Here is a 17473-nt window from a genome sequence, read left to right on the forward strand (position 1 = left end):
ACGATCTTGCCGTGAACTTTCCGGAAAGGGGGAGGGGAAAATCTTAGTCATTGCACGGCGGAAGTTCATGAAAGGAAGAAGCTTCCTCGTGAAATTCGCCTTGAGGCGTTGATTCTACATTGCCCTCCCGGGAGTCTAGATCACGTTGGACAAAATGGTAGTTGGATGGGAAAAAAAGTAGCAGAAGTACGACCGGGGGGTAGAAACACAAAATTCGTAATGGAAGCGTTGGCCGTATTAAAATGCATTCGGCGGTCGCAAGACGAGCAACGCCTGGGCTGATTCAGTCAAGTTGGAGGAACGTCGGATGCATCTACTTTCGAGAATTCTGACAACTTAGTAATTGCGGTGTACGCTGCGTTACTTGGCATCCGTTGCCTAGAATTACCAGGAATTTCTGTCTCTCCTCGTACGCGTCCTGGGTAGACGATGAGTCTTAAAACTTCTACTCAACTTCAGGAATTAGATTCTTCTAGGGAATTGCAAGGTAATTGTAACGGATCGAAGGTATGGGCTGTCTTTCAAAATATGAGTGATCATGTGTGATCATGTGTGATTAATGCTAGAACTCTCAACTTTATTTCCACAATAGCGAGTCGGTGTCGCCTGCGTTTAATTGTCCCTAGTTTCGTGATCGTTCTCTGGAAAGTTGATGTGGACCAACTCCGCATGGCGGCGCCACACAAGTACCCTTTCCTTTCATTATTTCGGTTATCTCGAAACTTCTCACCAAACTTTCCACGTTTGCTGTTTATTTATCGAAGAATAATGTAGTTCAGTTGGATTTCAATTTAGGCTTCGGTGTGTCAGCATGGATACCGTGTATACACGGCGGCCATAGTCGTGATTCATCGTTGATCATGTTTGGGTAGAAGAAGAAAACCTTGATCCGTGAAGCGCATTTCATGGCATCACCAGGATAATGATCGCTTTCCTGCAGGCTTGTAATTTAAAGCGACGTTATTTTGCAAGCGCGTGTACTTCTCACTGTCCTTACGGATTCTTGTCCTACCGGTTACAACAATCGGATAATAACTCTCAATCGAGATTCCGTTTCATCCCGTGTCCTCCTTCTTTTTCTTGTCCTTGGTCCCAAAGGGAGTTACATGATGTAACTCTTTCGATCGTCATTATTTGTTCTTAGAAAAAACCATCGTTGACTATTATGCTTATAAGTAAACGAGGATACTGTTAGAAAAATCGAAATAGGTAAAAGGTCGAGGCAGGCCATGTGTATTTTGTCAGCGCGTTTCCCCCAAACGTGAGGGTGTCGTAAACAAAAGGGTATACTGTCGAAGGCGTCCTCACGACCGAGGATTTATTGGTTCCAGTTTTTTTTTAATTTAAAAAAAAGAGAACACATATTTAGTATTTCAATGTGTTTGTATTTTTATTAAAAACAAAAATTAATGTTGCATCGGCCGGGAATCGAACCCGGGTCGCCCGCGTGGCAGGCGAGCATTCTACCACTGAACCACCGATGCTGTTGAGATCTTTTCTCCTTGCTATTTTACAGAAAGCTACTATGTGTGTGAACACCTGAATCCCACACTGCACCTTCCACACCAGGAGATGGTTGGCGCGTACGTAAACGTATTTTCCTTTCTGTCTAAGAAAAAAGAAAACAGGAAGCTACTGTGTAATTTCATCCAAAAAGTGTTACGTACATTTTCTTAAACTTATTGTTAGTATAACGTTAGTTATTCGCAAAATTGTTCAGAAAATATCGACCAGGATAAACAAGTTCTCATCAGTTTCGCCAATGACTTTGGTTCAGGGTCGGCCATTGCACTTTCTAAGCACAACAAAGAAACTAGGCTGCAGGGGACAAGTCTTTTGTATTAGACTCATGATTTAATATCATAAGTACTGGTCCCTTGCAACAATGACTCCTTAACGAGAACAATTCAATAATTGTAGCGTAGAAGCTCAAGCTACTAGTTTGAGTTCTATGATTCCAGTAAATCCAGTAAACCACGAGGCGAAAAAGATCTTGCGGCCAAAAACCTCGTAAAATATATATATATTTAAACATAAATCATGTTTGAGTGTGAGGTGTGGGTTGTGTGCACATGTATATATTCTGAATGATCACGCATGGCGCAACCATTCGTTCATGTATGATCGCGTATTGATCGATATATTGATACAAATATAGCGACGCTGAATTGCTATAAGCTGGACCGGTTGACGGCAGCCATTGTGAATCTACGTTTCGATACGAATATTAATTAAAACCTTATCCATAGCTATTAAGAATTAGCATCCAGAATGAGCATTCATCGTTTCGTAACTTGTCCTATTTTTCCAGTATCCCCAAAAGTTATCGTCGTTGAGGATCAGAGTAGAGTCTTGAGAAAAAGTTTAACGATAGAGTAGGTAGTGGTCGATATCCGGTTTGTGAGGGACGAAGTCAATGCACCTGGTCCGGCACGTCGAACCGATCCCTAAACTGCATCTCCTTCTTACGCAAGAAAGACGACGACACGGCCATTTCACTGGTAGCCCTCCCCGTTTCTTTTTTTTTTTCTTCTTTTACCTGAGCTTACCGGGGACAAAAAGAATTCCTTTTTCGTTCGGACGCATCAACATAGTCGAGCCATAACGGTTCCTCATCTTTGCTCGTAAGCTTACCTTGACAAAATGGTGTATACACTCGAAAGCATCTCCGTCGAAGAGAAGTCGTGTGCACGGCCTCGTGTGAGTGATTTTAACAGGGAAAGGTACTTCAACCGGTTAAACTGACATTTACTGGTTCTCCCTCTGTGTACACGGCCTTGGCATCGTGTTTCTTTCGAGTTACTCTGTGTCGAGGTTATCACGATCCTCAGTTTCACCGCTCCCTCTCGTTCCTTCGTCTCAGGGATGAGTATTATTTGGACTCGTTACTGAAATCGTACACGTTTCCATTTCCACGACGTTGAATAATGGAAGCTTAACCCTTAACTGGTACGATGAAACGCAAACACTGTTTCAGCAACTGAAAAGGAATAGATGCTTACTTTGCTCCGACAATTTCGTCTATTTTCTTTATTTAAATTACGAGTATGGTTCATTAGGTTCGACCTTAAATTTCATAGATGTTTTTAGGACGGTTATGACGACGAGAAAAGGTGAAGATAGAGATCTTTGTAAAGTAGGGAAAGGAACCTGCGTCTAAAAGCCAAATAAAGGGAGAAGAGGGCAGGTTTTAGTTGGGGTGACCGTAAGAGGCCACGAAGCTGGTAATATCTTTGCCGGAGTTCACGGTCACATCCTTTCAGGGAACTTGAGGATCGATGCTACGGGATTCTAAGCAAGGGAAGGCGAACTATGCCTATGGATCAGTAGGTTGATTCTTGTGATGAAGAAAAAGCTATGAAATCCATAAGAATTTTATATCTTAGGTAGAACTGCTGGTTAGCATCAAGTACTTGGTAGAGGTGAAACACATGTCAGGGTCAATGTATTTAGGGACTTTGACCTATTTCTCAAGGGGTTATCGATACCCGGGACCATATGTCTGTAGCCGATGACCCAAAGTCTGGGGAAGATCTTGCATCTTCTGGTCAGAGGACCATAAGAGACGGTATGGCACTTATCTCAGGACCTTTATAAATGCGCATCGCTGTGTCATTTATAACAGTCGTTATATCTTATCTAACAAGCTATTATTTGCACAATGTTAATTATAATGCCTATGTATATTTATACTTACAAATGATGCATATTTTTCAGAAATAAAGCAAAAGATAAATTTGCATCGGCCGGGAATCGAACCCGGGTCGCCCGCGTGGCAGGCGAGCATTCTACCACTGAACCACCGATGCTGTTGAAAGTTTAGTTACTTATGATGAAAAATCAGAGTTTAAAGTACCCTAGTTAATTTCCCGTGCAAATATAAAAAAGAGCTATAATAATAATGTAACTAAATAATTGTCTGAAAGAAAATGGGAAAACTTTTGTTTTACTCTAATTGCTTTATTCGTACATTAAGTCATGTAGTTCCTTTTTTACGCCCGACTGGGATTACTGAACGTCCCGAACAAGGTTATTTTTCTTCTCTGCGAAATACGACCGTCTGCTTTTGTTACGGGAACGAACAACGCCACGTATACGCGTGGCTGCGATAAAGGAACAAAAGTTTGTTAACCTCTTCGTATCGCGCAGGATCGTTAAAAGCTGGGTACGCTACCGCGCGGCTGGACTCTGTTTTTCAGGGATGTTTTTTGTCCCCCGAGCAGGGACGCCAATAGTGGTCAACTGTTTGGTAACAAATGAAGGAGCCCTTGACTTTTTTTCCAACTAGACTGTAACGCAGTTGAATTGAATAGTTTTTCGGTGCACGTTTGACTTCTTAAGTTCATTGAAAGCTTGTCTGCGAACATTATTCTGCCGTTATTAATCATACTGTCAATTTAGAAAAATGGAGAATTCTAGTAACTTTAGGACCTCAGGAGTGTTATACTCAGGAAATTCAAAAATTTCTTTCTCTACCGTCATCCATTAAAGTTGAACAATTGGAATTGGAATGCTGCGTAAGAAATCCAGAAATTGGAACAGAGGGGAGTGAACCAAGGGGATCGCGTTTAATTGATTCCATTAGCCACTGGATTACCGTTCGATCCACAGTCCCACAGTCCCACAGTCTTTTTTTTCAGTTTCGAGAATGTTTCCATTCGAGTTGCTCCCTTTGTCTACGGTTTCTATAGACTTTGTATATCAGCAACATATGGTTCAATTATTTTCTAACATTGTGGCACAGCTGATGTACAAAACAAGTTTTCTTTCGTTTTGCATAGCACGACGCGCAATTGTTCCTAGCAATTCAAGCTAGGGTATTAAATAATAAACGTTTGCTTATGAAACTCGACGAAATTTATAATAACGAGTCGATTACAGGGGAAAAATTGTAAACAATTTTGTCAACACTTTTACTAAGTTTTCTCAAGTTCTTTGATCGCTGAGTCATTCACAGGTCTTCATCATTGTTTCATAATTATGTAGGAACACAATGGTGGATCTCTGTTGGAAAGGATCTTTGTTAGGAAGTTAAGATCGAAAGTTTCTATCAGCTGGAGATAAACAAGAACGCGGTTAATTATAGAACGATGATGTAACTCGGAAGTGGCCTAAGTCCAGGTGAGCGAATCGGTGTTACCAAGGTTCGTGGGCGGACAGGTGAAACTCCTATCGGGGTTATCTTATAAATAAAACCAATTACTTCTGGGCAATTCATCAAGAGCGTTCGTTGACAGCGTTGGGCGGAGTTAATATCGGTTGGATGACGTTCCAAGATTAATACCAGTTCGCGTGTTTTCGTCTCGGAGGGATCCGAAGTTCTCGAAATAGCGCGGAAAGAGGAAGAAACCTCCCTTTGCCCTTTCTTTTTTTAATTTTCTTCCGATTCTCTCGACGGATTCGCTGTATTTTAACCCTCTCCCAGCGCATCCCCGTCATAGACGTAGATTATCGAAGATAAATGCTGACAATGCAACGGCTCGTACGTTCCCGCCATTGATTCATCGCCAGGAGGAATTGATTTATCACTCTCAGGCTTTTGTACTATTTTTCTTGCTTGTATATAGCGAAGAATTTCATCAATTCGTAAATTGCGATGAGTTGACACTTTCGGTACGAATGTGGTCATAAGATGACAAACCTTGCGACCGGCTGGGGTAATAAGATGTCACGGAGGAATTATCGATCAATCCAACTGCCAATAATAATTTCCTTGCAAAAATGGTTTCATTGGTAGTTTCACCCTTATTCTTCCTCGTTCCAGGGTGAAACACCACTCTCTGGCATGAGAGCTAACTGTAATTTCCCTTTTGAAGGCGTGTACGGTAATGTTGCTGGTAACAATCGCCCGTGTGCCCTGCTCTATGAATAAGTGATTCCCTTTCGAACGTAAACGCGAAAAGTCTAGACCGATGTACAGGTGTGACGAGTCCCACGGCGTTGAGAATCATCGCCAGCCGTGTTCTCTCGTCTCTCCTCCTCCTCCCTTCAACCTTTTCATGTTTTTCCTCCGCGAAACCATGAAAACGAAGAAGCGACGCGATTCTGGTAATAAATAACTACAGTCTTCTTCAGGGACTCAGCGGCTTCCGGTTCCGCGCAGAAAGACAAATCGACCTACTTCGGTTCCCGAATTTTCTCAATTTTCTATGATTTTTTCACTCGATATTTTAATTCCGATGCCTCCACGAACCTCGTCGAACTTGTTGATAAGCGACTCGAAAGAAATCCTTGATCAAGGATGTTTCCAACGCGGATTTACAAATTTGCATTCTATTTTTAAGCGACATTGTCGTTATTCTTGCCAAAGGATACATAAATTTTGTGTATCATAAATTTGAACCGTCCGTTTACATGACGTCAAACACGCGCGCTGACTGTAGCGAGATTTGGTTAAATATTTTAATTACCGAGCGTATGTTGTTCGTTCGGTATCGAGTCGTTTCGCAAATGGCACGATCGAGCAACGAGAGCAGGTGCTCAACGACAGCAAGTTATATTTATTTTCACGGAAAAGAGGTAGTGCTCCAGGTGTTTGATCGTCCGTTGTCGTTCGAATAATAAACAAGAAGAAAAATATGTACGTTGAGAGTGCATTTGCGTATCGTTGACTTTTCAGACGATCGTTGACTCGTTTCTGAGATCAGTTTAGCATCGCCTTCGAAATTGTCATTTTTATAGAGGCACTCTCTTCGACTAACGATCGATGGGATTAGCCTTATCGAAGAGCCGCAATAAACGTTACTTTCACCCAAGGGAGATACACGTACAGGTGGTGGTTGTTTGCAAAATGTCAAAGGCATCCTGGGACAGATGGTGGGTTTGCTGGGCACAAAGGCGGACCGACACGACCGCAGGAGCTCTGACATTGCTGTTTTGCTCCATCGGAGAGGCGAAAAATCCTCTAAAAACTGGCCTTGTCGTGAAACGAGGCGAACACTGTCAACCGAGATCGTTTCTTAAAAATTGTTCTGGTTCAATTACAATCTTACTGTTAAGGAGAAGAGTAGTTCGAAGGATAAGGAATGGAATTTGGAGCCGAAATAATTGGAGAAAAAAAATTTGTCCTCGTTGGGTTTGGAAAGATTGTAAAATGGAATGGACGTTCCTTGGGGAACGATCGAAAAACAACAGGACGCAAATGGTGGATGAATAAAACGAGAAGAAAAATAGATTCTGGAATCTCTTAAACGCTCCACGTATTTTCTACGGACGAATGGTCGGAATGAAGAACGGTTTCGAGGAGTCGTCGATGGTACTTCTCGAGCCGATGCAACTGGTCTCTCGGACCCGATCGAACGCTGTATTTACATAGGACCATTCGAGTGTATTCGGTTTCCAATTTTCTACAGCTTCCGGGGATGTCCCTCTGTGAAATTGTCCCTTGTTTCGCTCGGATAACATTTTCAACTCGGTTCTATCTTTATTTTATTACGTTATTTCTAAACGTTTAGACGTCTATCGTTATTTTATTTATTTTTTCGTTGAAAAAATAAAAGATTAAGATTTTATTTTATTTAAAACCCCTCGTTTAATTTCATTTTTTCGCGTTCGTTTTAAGAATTTCGTGCTAATTTTCTCCTCGCTATTGAGCTGTTGCGATGTAATCTTGAAGTTAGCCGAAGGACATCGTAGCTACACGCAGAATTACCATTTCTGGAAGTTGTAGCCGCACTGATTCATAAGTAATTTCTAGCGCGAGATAGAAGGGGAATCGTGAGCGCAGCGATGAACTTTCAAGGATTTTCCTGAATCACTCCGTTTCCGTAAGAAGCGTTTCCACTGAATTACTGTGTTTTCTCGCAGATCCGCCGGTGTCGAGTCATGGGAATACATTCGCACCGTGAAAATTTTCCGGGAAAATCCTTCCACCTCTTCTGACCGAGAAACCGAATTTTCTGTGATAACATTTTATTCTCTCCATATCTGAATTTAATATCCGTTGATAATATCGTAAAATTTAATTTAATATTTCATTTGAAACGTACGCGAATTGATTAATTTTTCAATTTAAAATTCGAGAAGTTCCCGGAGGTAAAAATGAATAATTTCTTTTTTTTTTTTAAATCAAAGTAACTGTTTTATAGGATATACGAAAATATCTTTCATCGCCAGAAATATTCGATTCCAGCTGTAAATCTTTGCTAGAACGAGTCAAAAAGGAGTCGCAAACGTGGTACGAAACGCAGTGACCTGAGAAATCGTGGAGGAACAGTTATTGGCTTCTCGAACGGGCTAGAAACGTTCGAAGATGCCTCCTTCCGGTTTACGAGCCTCTTTACATTTACAGTAAATCCCTAGTCACGGTGATTCGGGATTCCCGTAAATCAGTGACCGTTTCCAACAACCTTATCTATCTGTTTTTGCATTTTCCATTTTACGACTAGATGTCCCCTATGAAAGAGTATATCCTCAGAGTAGAAAATTAAATGAAAATGAAGAAATTTTAGTTAATAGGAACACGTTGGCATTGTATACTATGAAACCATTAAACAAGGCGATAAAATGTTTTTGCTTGCGTTTTATGAACGAAGGTGCTCGTATAACAGAGATGATTCCCTTGTTGGATTTCCCAGGGGCGAGGAGAGGCTTCCCTCTTTTTAAACCGTGAAAGTATATCAGCTTGTGCATGCTCGGATAGCTTTCAAATTTAACGACATTCACCCCTTTTAGTGTCCTTTTTTCTGAAGCATATTTTCGTAGCAGGAACAAACGACTTTTCTAGTGGCTATCTTTTACGGAGAATTCTAAGAAACAAAAGGTTTAGGTTCATACTCGACCTACAAAACCGAACTTGACCTGAAAATATAGCGTTTCAGGCTCACAGTGAATGAGATTAGAATATAAGCTTAGGTACGGATCCTTGGCATCTGTAGGGAAGCATAGTGCAAGGACCCTTGGTATTTATAGAGTATCTATAGTAGACGTATTTCTAAGTCCCAATTTTTCTAATTTAACGAAATAAAAGTCGAGGGTGTTCAATTCCAAAAGCCCACTGCCTAAGTATCGTGCGTCGCCGACTCTCCGGACGGATCCTTGGTATCTGTAGGGAAGCATAGTGCAAGGACCCTTGGTATTTATAGAGTATCTATAGTAGACGTATTTCTAAGTCCCAATTTTTCTAATTTGACGAAATAAAAGTCTAGGGTGTTCAATTCCAAAAGCCCACTGCCCAAGTACCGTGCGTCGCCGACTCTCCGGACGGACCTTCGGTATTTGTAAAGAGCCACATTGCAAGTTTCCTAGATATCTATAGTTCACTATTTTTTGTATCGTCTTGTCGTTGGACCAACTAGTCTCCCAGTTGTCAATTTTTCTTCCGTTGTCCACATTTCTATCTCTTCCCACTCTTAGTTATCTTTGTTTTCATCTTGACGTATCAGCGTAATTTGACAGAGGAAGGGTCCTCCTGCACGTACGGGCAAGTAACAAAGCATGTTGGCGAGCAAGAAAGAGAATCAGAGGGTTAAATTGAGAGAGAGAGGGGGGCGAGGAAATGGCCCATTCGACAGGACTCAAAAGGAATTCGATTGTGTCTGAACAATGCGTTCCATTCCACTGGAACGGTTGCTATCTCGATACGCGTGAAACCGAGATCCTTGCTTCCATTGTTCCAGGCGTTCTTCAGCCTCACGGTGACAAATAATACACTAGCAATTGATCAATAATTTTTTTTTTCATATTTTTCAACGTTGCCCTCCGTTAACTGACAATGAGTTAACATTTTCTTGTAAGAAAACATTTTCTTGTGTTCGAAGATTTATGCGACACGATCGTCACATTTATTTTTGCATGAAAAATTCAATGAAAATTCCTGTTCTTATAGTTATTTCTTTCATTGGTCTTTCTCTTTGTAAGCGATACAGTGGAATCAGTTATGCCGTTGTACAATAGGGTCGGTTATACGACAAGAATTATTTATACATCCACGTACCGGATCCAGTTTACCTGAGGGAATATTTAAACACAAGAATGTTATAACTGAATTTTTCTTTCCAGTTTTCTTTCAGTATGTAGCAAAATTTCATACGAGTTTTCTTCTTAAAAGTTTTTCAATTTTCTTAGATATGATTATCATTTTTTAATTTTTTTAATTATCAAATGTTTTGTAAAAATGATTATCTATTATATGAAATGAATTATACCTTTATTTCTATATACAATTCGTACCGACAGAAACGACTAATGACAGAAATACAATTAACAAGTTATAATTGAGTTTGTTCAACGATCGGGGGGACTTCTTGTCGATTCTTTTTCCATCGATTTGTTCCGATCAGTTCTCGGTGAACTTGACTCGGCTCGACGGAAGGCAAAAGGATACGAACCGGATTCTCAATTGAATCGAAGCTCGTTGAACGATGCCAGCTAGTTCCTCGTTTTCCTCTGCCATCCGATCCGATGCTCAAAATTGATCGCTCGCGAAGCCTTGCCTTCTATATCGATTAGAAAGTTTTCTCGATAAAAAACTTTCTCTTCGCGTCCCGAGAACCCTAGAATATCTCATTTTGCAATAATACAATTTTTATTTCATTGAAATTAACAAATTTTTCTCCATTGTACCATTCATTATGGTTCATCCTGTATATTACCGCATGTCTGACCATACTCCATTGTTTCTACTGCGCCAGTCATGTTTATACTACTGCGTAAACTGGAAGAAATCTTTTTGTTTCCTTGACAACACAATTAACATAATATATCTTCCATCGTTATCTTTATTTTTTATTATAATCTTTATTTAGTCCTTATTTGAATAATAACATCAAGTAACAATATAAAATACGGCACACTTGATTCTTTACTATTACAATATTAATATTATTAAAAATTCCAATAAATTCCAATATTCCACGACCCCTTTCCATCGCCCTAATCACAAAACCCTCTATCCATCCCCCGTCAGCCTCTATGGTGGCCTCTGGAAATCATCCCCGTGCTCCAAATAATTAGAGAGAAAGTAGAATCGAGGAAACGGTGGGAGGAGCGGCAAAAAGTCGGCGAGGACCCCGTAGAAAGATTCGATGGAGAGAAAGAGAAAGGGGGTGGTTCGCGAAGGGTGGTTGAAACCGGGCGAAAGGGAAAAAGTGGGGTGAACAGGGTGAAAGCACACCGCGTGCTCGTATTGAGATGTATCCCTGTATCTGTATCCCTATAGAGGAGGTCCGTGTCGTCATGGCGACCGTATCGATCCTCATGGCCGCAGAGATATGTACGAAACGATTCACAGTTAGCGAATTCTATCCCCGGGGCGTTAATGCGAATAGGCTGTGCAAGTTGCGATCTTCTCCAACCGACACCCCATAACATTCGTAAGGGATGCACTTTACCGGTTGCACTCGGTGGCTGCAACTGGCTGCAACTGGCTGCACCGATGCCCCGTGGGACCGAGTGGTAATCTAATTGGAAAAAATCTAGATTGATAATTCTATAGAAACGTGAAAAAAATATTAAAATGAGAATTGTAATTTTATTTCAGCTGCTCTGAAATAAATGAAAATTAAATTCAATGTATTTTAACGACGTCCACTGTTCCACGGGTTATATTCATTTATTTCGTGTTATTTTTATAAAAATAAATGGTAAATTTATAGACGAATGTATGCACGGATAGGTAGAAAAGGAACAAACGATATCGGGCAGGGTAGAGGTAAAAAATTTCGCGTTTTAATTTCGAAGATACGAACCGGATGGAAAAGCAAGCGAGAAGGTACGCCGCTCATGGCGAAATACGAGTGGATTGATTCCCATGGGAGTTCAGGGATGGCTTCCAATGGGTCGTTACCCGAGCCGAGAACCATAGAAAACGGGGAACAGGGAGGCGATGTTAAACGCATCGATGTGGTTACAGCGTTTCGATGTTTCGCTCGTTCCTTTTGCTCGCAAGAAACCTTGCAATCATACAAATGGAACGGCGAATTAATTTTCGGAATTAATCGTTGTTGCGTGAGAGGAGTGTCGATTTTATCGCTCCGCTGGACGAGCCATTACTAAAATTATCCCGTTCTTCTTTCAACGTTTCCTTTTTATATCGAATCAATGATCTGGAATTTAAAACGTCTTGCTTTTTATTTTCAACAAGAAAAAAGGAACTGGTTCTTCATCGGTGATCGCGATAACCGTATTAACATGATAAATATTGATACAACGGTCACGTGGTGAACGTGTTGGTGAGAATTACAACTCGCTAGAAGTGTGTGGACGACGTGAGAAAACAGACGGCAAGGCGAAGGTGAGAATCGATGGAATTAAATAGCAAGGCTTGACAGGTGCGACAGCTGATCGTGGTCGACGCTCGCTTCGGAGTTCGATTCGTTCTTCCCAGCTGGCTCGAAGACGCCAAGGCCATTTTATTGTCCCAGGTGCGAGAACACCTCGATTATGTTGCAAACGAAACAAACATTCTTCTTTCTTTCGTTCCTGGAAACCTCTTAGGAATTAAGGAAAAATCGAGTGGAGAATTTATCTCGAACCATTTTGTATCTTTATGTATTATTGTTCTTTTCGTCTCTTATTCTTTTTTAGAATTGCGATTGTTAGAGATTTATAAATTGATACGAATGATTTTAGAATCGTTGAATTCGCTATGGATAATCGTTCGACTAACGAGAATCGATTACAATTAGATCCGAGTCATTGGACTCGATAGCAACGATCCCTCGAGTCATTGGACCCATTTTCGAGCTCCCTCGAATTGCGAGATTCGATTTCGACGACCCTCCAGACACTGGATCCGATTTAACTATCCTCTTCAATTGTTACATCCGATCTCGATGATTCTCCAATTATAAAGGACGATTTTTAAAATCACTTCTCTCGTTCATTCCAACAACAACGACAATTTTAAGTCACTTTTCATTCTCCCAGTTACTCCTGTATTGAATATCAAATAATACATTTCTATCGTTTTTTAATTTAAATTTCAGTTGTCTAGAAAGATGATTAAATTTATATTTTTATTTCAAAGTACAAAGGATAAGATTCGATTGTTAAATCCTTAACGAACCTGCCGTTTCGAGTAAAATTGAACAGGAAGAGGCTGGTGGGGTCAGGATCCGGGGGGAGTCAAGCTGAATGTACAATTTTGGCCAACGATAAGAGCCAGGCCAACTTGCGGTCGTATCAGCTCGCTGGAGATCATTATCTTTCCGCTATGGGATTAACGAACCCACAGGATCCCCCTTTCTGTATCTAAATAACAGATGGAAAGGGTAATGCTTCCAGCTGAGAAAGGGCCACTGGCCGACACAAAAGAAACCGCGAAAACGTCTCTACCGTGGGACTGTTTGAAAAATGGCCCTCCTATGAAAACTGATATCTATTTATTTACAAATAAATTGGCACCGAAGCTTCGAGGAAAAATTGTCACTTAAATTTTTTAACAGAATAGAATAGAATTAGTAAGCAGCTAAGGTGTGAAATATTGTATACCCATTTCCGTTTGATTTGTCCGTGCAGCTTAACAAAGGCCCCTCGACAATAGGCCTTAAAAGGCCCCAAGCTGGAACCAGTATTTTCACGAATAAACGAACGACCTTGCTATTCGTTTAATGACGGCTTTATAGGGGACAAATGTGCAATGTAATCGTGATAAATCGTTTTTTTTTATTACAAAGTATCAGGGATAGGAAGTCAGATTCATTTTTTGGTGACATAGAAACCTGAGGGATTTTAGTGTAGAATATAAAATTTTAGAATGGATGATAAAGAGCTTTCAGATAATTTAGAACATAATAAAATTTCTTAAATGCAATTTTCAATTTTCCTTTCAAATTATATAAAATCCATTTTGGTACCTTTCTGGGTTCTATAGGATTATCTGCATTTAGTCCATAAAATATTTTAAAATCCAGAATTTCTCTAGCAACTTATCCTTTGGACTAGAAAAATCCTTTGATACCTCCATAAACCTTTATGCATTGGAAAATTTCCGAAAGTTTCATAGCGAACCTCGAGCAATATTCTAAGAAGGTACCTTAACCCATACTCCGTAACCAGCAGCAGGTTAATCCTTGCAAATTTTTTAGCGTTTTCTTTTTTTTTTCTTGCCTTTGTTCGCAATTTCGTTTCAACCGCAGACTTATTGCTAGGGGTCCGAAAATTTCGACACGAAGACGTTCGAGGAATGCAGTTCTTCGACTGGTACCTTCGACAAAGGGCTTTCCAGTTGGTCCCGGACTCGGAACTACGAGTAGCTGGCCTTACGGTCCATTTAAAGGAACCAACCAGCCCTCGGGGACAAAAAACGCAACGTCGATTCTTGCCCTTGACTCTTAAAAGGCTCGACTTTTTCCGCTCGGCCCGGCAGCGCAGCTCGAAGGTCGAACAGAATGGCCACCTTTTATTTCCTTTCTTCTTACCGTTCCTGCAACGTCTCTTTGTACTCTCCACTTTGTACCTGTTCCTCAAATGTTTGCCAGAACCGGGGTATAATGACCGTCCATTAAACGCTTATTCGACAGTCGTTATTGACGTATTTTTTGTTAACTTTGTGTAATTTGAGTGAAAGAATTAGGGTGCCGTGCATCGCCGACTCTCCGGATACTTGGTACCTATAAGGAAGCATAACGCGAGGATTCTTGGTAATAGAAAATTTCTAAGTTTCTACTTTCCTCAAAGTTGGAAATCACGAGGATCTATGCCACCCTCGAATTGGAAATCTGAAACGCGAAAAGAGCGTACCTATCAATTTATTACTCATTCTTTCATCATATTTATAAAGAAAAACTATGAACCATCGTCCATTAATTTGCTAAGAGTTGCAAGCTTTATTTCGTCTGATTTTCAGCGAGAGAAACCTCGCTCGAGAGCCAATGGCCGGAGGGAAAAAAGGGGAGGAAAAAGCGTGTCTTCTCTTCGCGTTTCGACTCTTTGACTGTCGTTTGCCTTTCGAACGTGAAAGCGGTAAAGAGAGTAAAAGCTAGGCGGCAGCGTTTTCGAGTTTCACTGTGAAAGAAGCGAACGAAGGAACCGCGGACGTTAAAAATTAGTAGTAGAGGTAAAGTTTGACGAAAGTCAGCCATCCATTTCAGATAAGCTCTGCTCGCTTGGGAGGAAGCTTTTTTTTTTCATAAAACTTACGTTCTGTTGCTCTTTATGCAGAGTTAAGAAACTAATTTTCATACTTTTCGTTTTTAATAAAATCTAATTGCAAAGTTAATTAAAATATCTTAAAATTGCAGATAGATTTCATCTTCTGATTTTTCTTCAATTCTTTGCAAATTTTCCCAAGAAAATTTTCCTCCGCAGAAAACCCATTGTTGATCGACGATGTTAAGGCAGGACGATGAAAACTCGTCCGGTCGATCGCTCGATGGCATAGTTCCACGCGTCTCGGTCTCCTTTCGTAGTAAATTCAACGAAACAAGGCGTTGCTGACCTAAAACACGAGCCGTCGACCCTGGCCGTGTTTCCCGTCGTTCTCGGGGTAGGATCGGTAATGGATACGCTTTCCAGCCGACTAACAGGGTTACCGCTGCCTTTCGAGTCGACGCGACGATCGATCCAGCGGTTCGCAACGCATCAATGAGACCCCCGTTGGTCCTGTACGGGGGTTTGTTCGCGGCCGTCAACCAACGAGAACGAACTAATGGCTTCGAGTTCAATGGCTGGAGAACGCGTCAGCTCGTTATCGAGAAACACGTTTCATAATTAAGCGTAATAGCGTCTGTGAAATTGCCACGGTGCCGGAGCGTGGAAACTGACACGGCTTGTTCGTCGCGAACCACCGCGACACCAATTAAAATCAACGAAAAATTCTTCTTTACCCAGACGATCGTCTTCTTTGTCTGTTTTTGCAATTTTTCAAATTTTAATCAAGCACCTTATACTTTCCTAAAGAAAGGAAATCTCGATTTGTTTAAAATTTAAATAATGTATAAAAATTCGAAAAATTCTAATTTTACAATTACCATTTCGCAGGGGATACAATTCTCATTCTCAGAAACTGAATGGAACAGATGTTATTTTCGGTGATAACTTTTTATCTCCTCGTAAAAATCGGACACACAGAGAGCCGCAGATGTGTTTTCGCGTATCTGGATCACTGCCAAAGGGGGGAAAATTTCGTGTTACCTCGGGAAATCAACAGCTGAACGCATAAACGCCTTCGGCTAATTGCAACGTGCTTAAAATTCAAGCCACCCCATTTAACTCTCCGCGCCGCAAAGTTTTTCTATTTATAAAACGATATTATAATAGTCACTAGAGAATAATAATAATAATTGATTATGAATTTCTGTTCATTTCATCCATTGTTCTATGCAAATAGAGTTCTCATCTAAACAATGGTATCCAATTCCAGCTAATAATACTTTTGGTAACAATTACCATAATTCTCAAAGGCTGATTGTCTTAAGAACATAATGAACTGGGTGCCGTTATAGGTAATAGATGAAAGGGGTGCTAATTGTGCTAATATAATACTATTAGAATCAGTGTTGTCTCTTTTGTTATTGGTGACCTATAAAAGTCAACTGATAATTTTACACTCTTGATTCCTTGAAATATTATTAATAAATAATTCTGTACATTTGCCACAATTTTAATAAAAATCATTTTGTTTTATTCGAATAAAAGAAGGGACAAGTTATACGATACGCTTCTGTGAAACGTTGAAATAATACAGGATGTATAATTGCAAACTGTAGAAAGCAACGTTTGCACGAGCCCTGGGGCAAGACACGTATTAATTAGCGTCCCATACCGAATTAAACGTTATAACGTATGCAAAGCTCGGCGAGGCTGTCCAAGATATCTTCTCTTAATCTAAGGTCAACCGGGCGAATACATTTTATCTTGCCCATGATTAACTCGTTTAACTGTCGCGTTAACGACGATGTGTCGTTTTTTTATATTCCGACGTGTATCGCGAATTACGTTTCTATTTCTTTTATCGCAGAACAGGAACACGGCATTCACGATTTAATCCTTCTACCGTGCGCAGTCTTTATCCCGATATCCCCATATTTTTCTTCTACCCATAGAATTCGCTAGATTTTATTTCCAGATTAGCCGAGCGCGCGATATACCCTCGAAATTGCGGCCGTTTCCCGCGCAAACGAGCCATTATGCAGCCGAAGGCCCGCGTGTAAGCACTTTATATTTCAGCCGGTCTGCTTTCCCATTCAAAACGCCAGAATCAGCCTGCCATCGCTTTCGTACCCTTTTCCCCTTTCCTGACTTTTGGATTTTTCACATGTCGACGGTGGATAGGATTTTTATCCCTTGATACAGGCAAGTGGATCTTCTACAGCTTTAGGTAGATCTACTTTGTGTTTCATGATTAATTCTCAGTTCTATATATTCTCAGATTACTTTGAAATGCTTCCTTTTGATAACGTAACGTTTGTATTACGATACCATACAGGTAACAGGAATTCTTCCGGTATCTGGCATCTATGTCTCTATGTACCATGCGTTGTCGTCCCTTCAACGTTTATAAAGTAACATTCTGGTAGAAGCTCGATATCAA

General features: G+C 40.6%; 1 protein-coding gene and 2 non-coding genes across 6 annotated transcripts in view; 1 reads left to right on the plus strand and 2 right to left on the minus strand.

Moving 5' to 3' along the window:
• The window catches only part of LOC114878458 (zinc finger SWIM domain-containing protein 8 homolog), a 48753-nt gene that overhangs the window by 11477 nt on the left and 19803 nt on the right, over positions 1 to 17473 (plus strand). The window lies entirely within an intron of this gene.
• Trnag-gcc lies at positions 1414 to 1484 on the minus strand. The gene has a single exon. It is a non-coding gene; the product is annotated as a tRNA-Gly (tRNA).
• On the minus strand, positions 3739 to 3809 carry Trnag-gcc. The gene has a single exon. It is a non-coding gene; the product is annotated as a tRNA-Gly (tRNA).

The sequence above is a fragment of the Osmia bicornis genome, chromosome 3 (assembly GCF_907164935.1).
Source record: "Osmia bicornis bicornis chromosome 3, iOsmBic2.1, whole genome shotgun sequence".
Taxonomy (NCBI): Eukaryota; Metazoa; Arthropoda; class Insecta; order Hymenoptera; family Megachilidae; genus Osmia; species Osmia bicornis.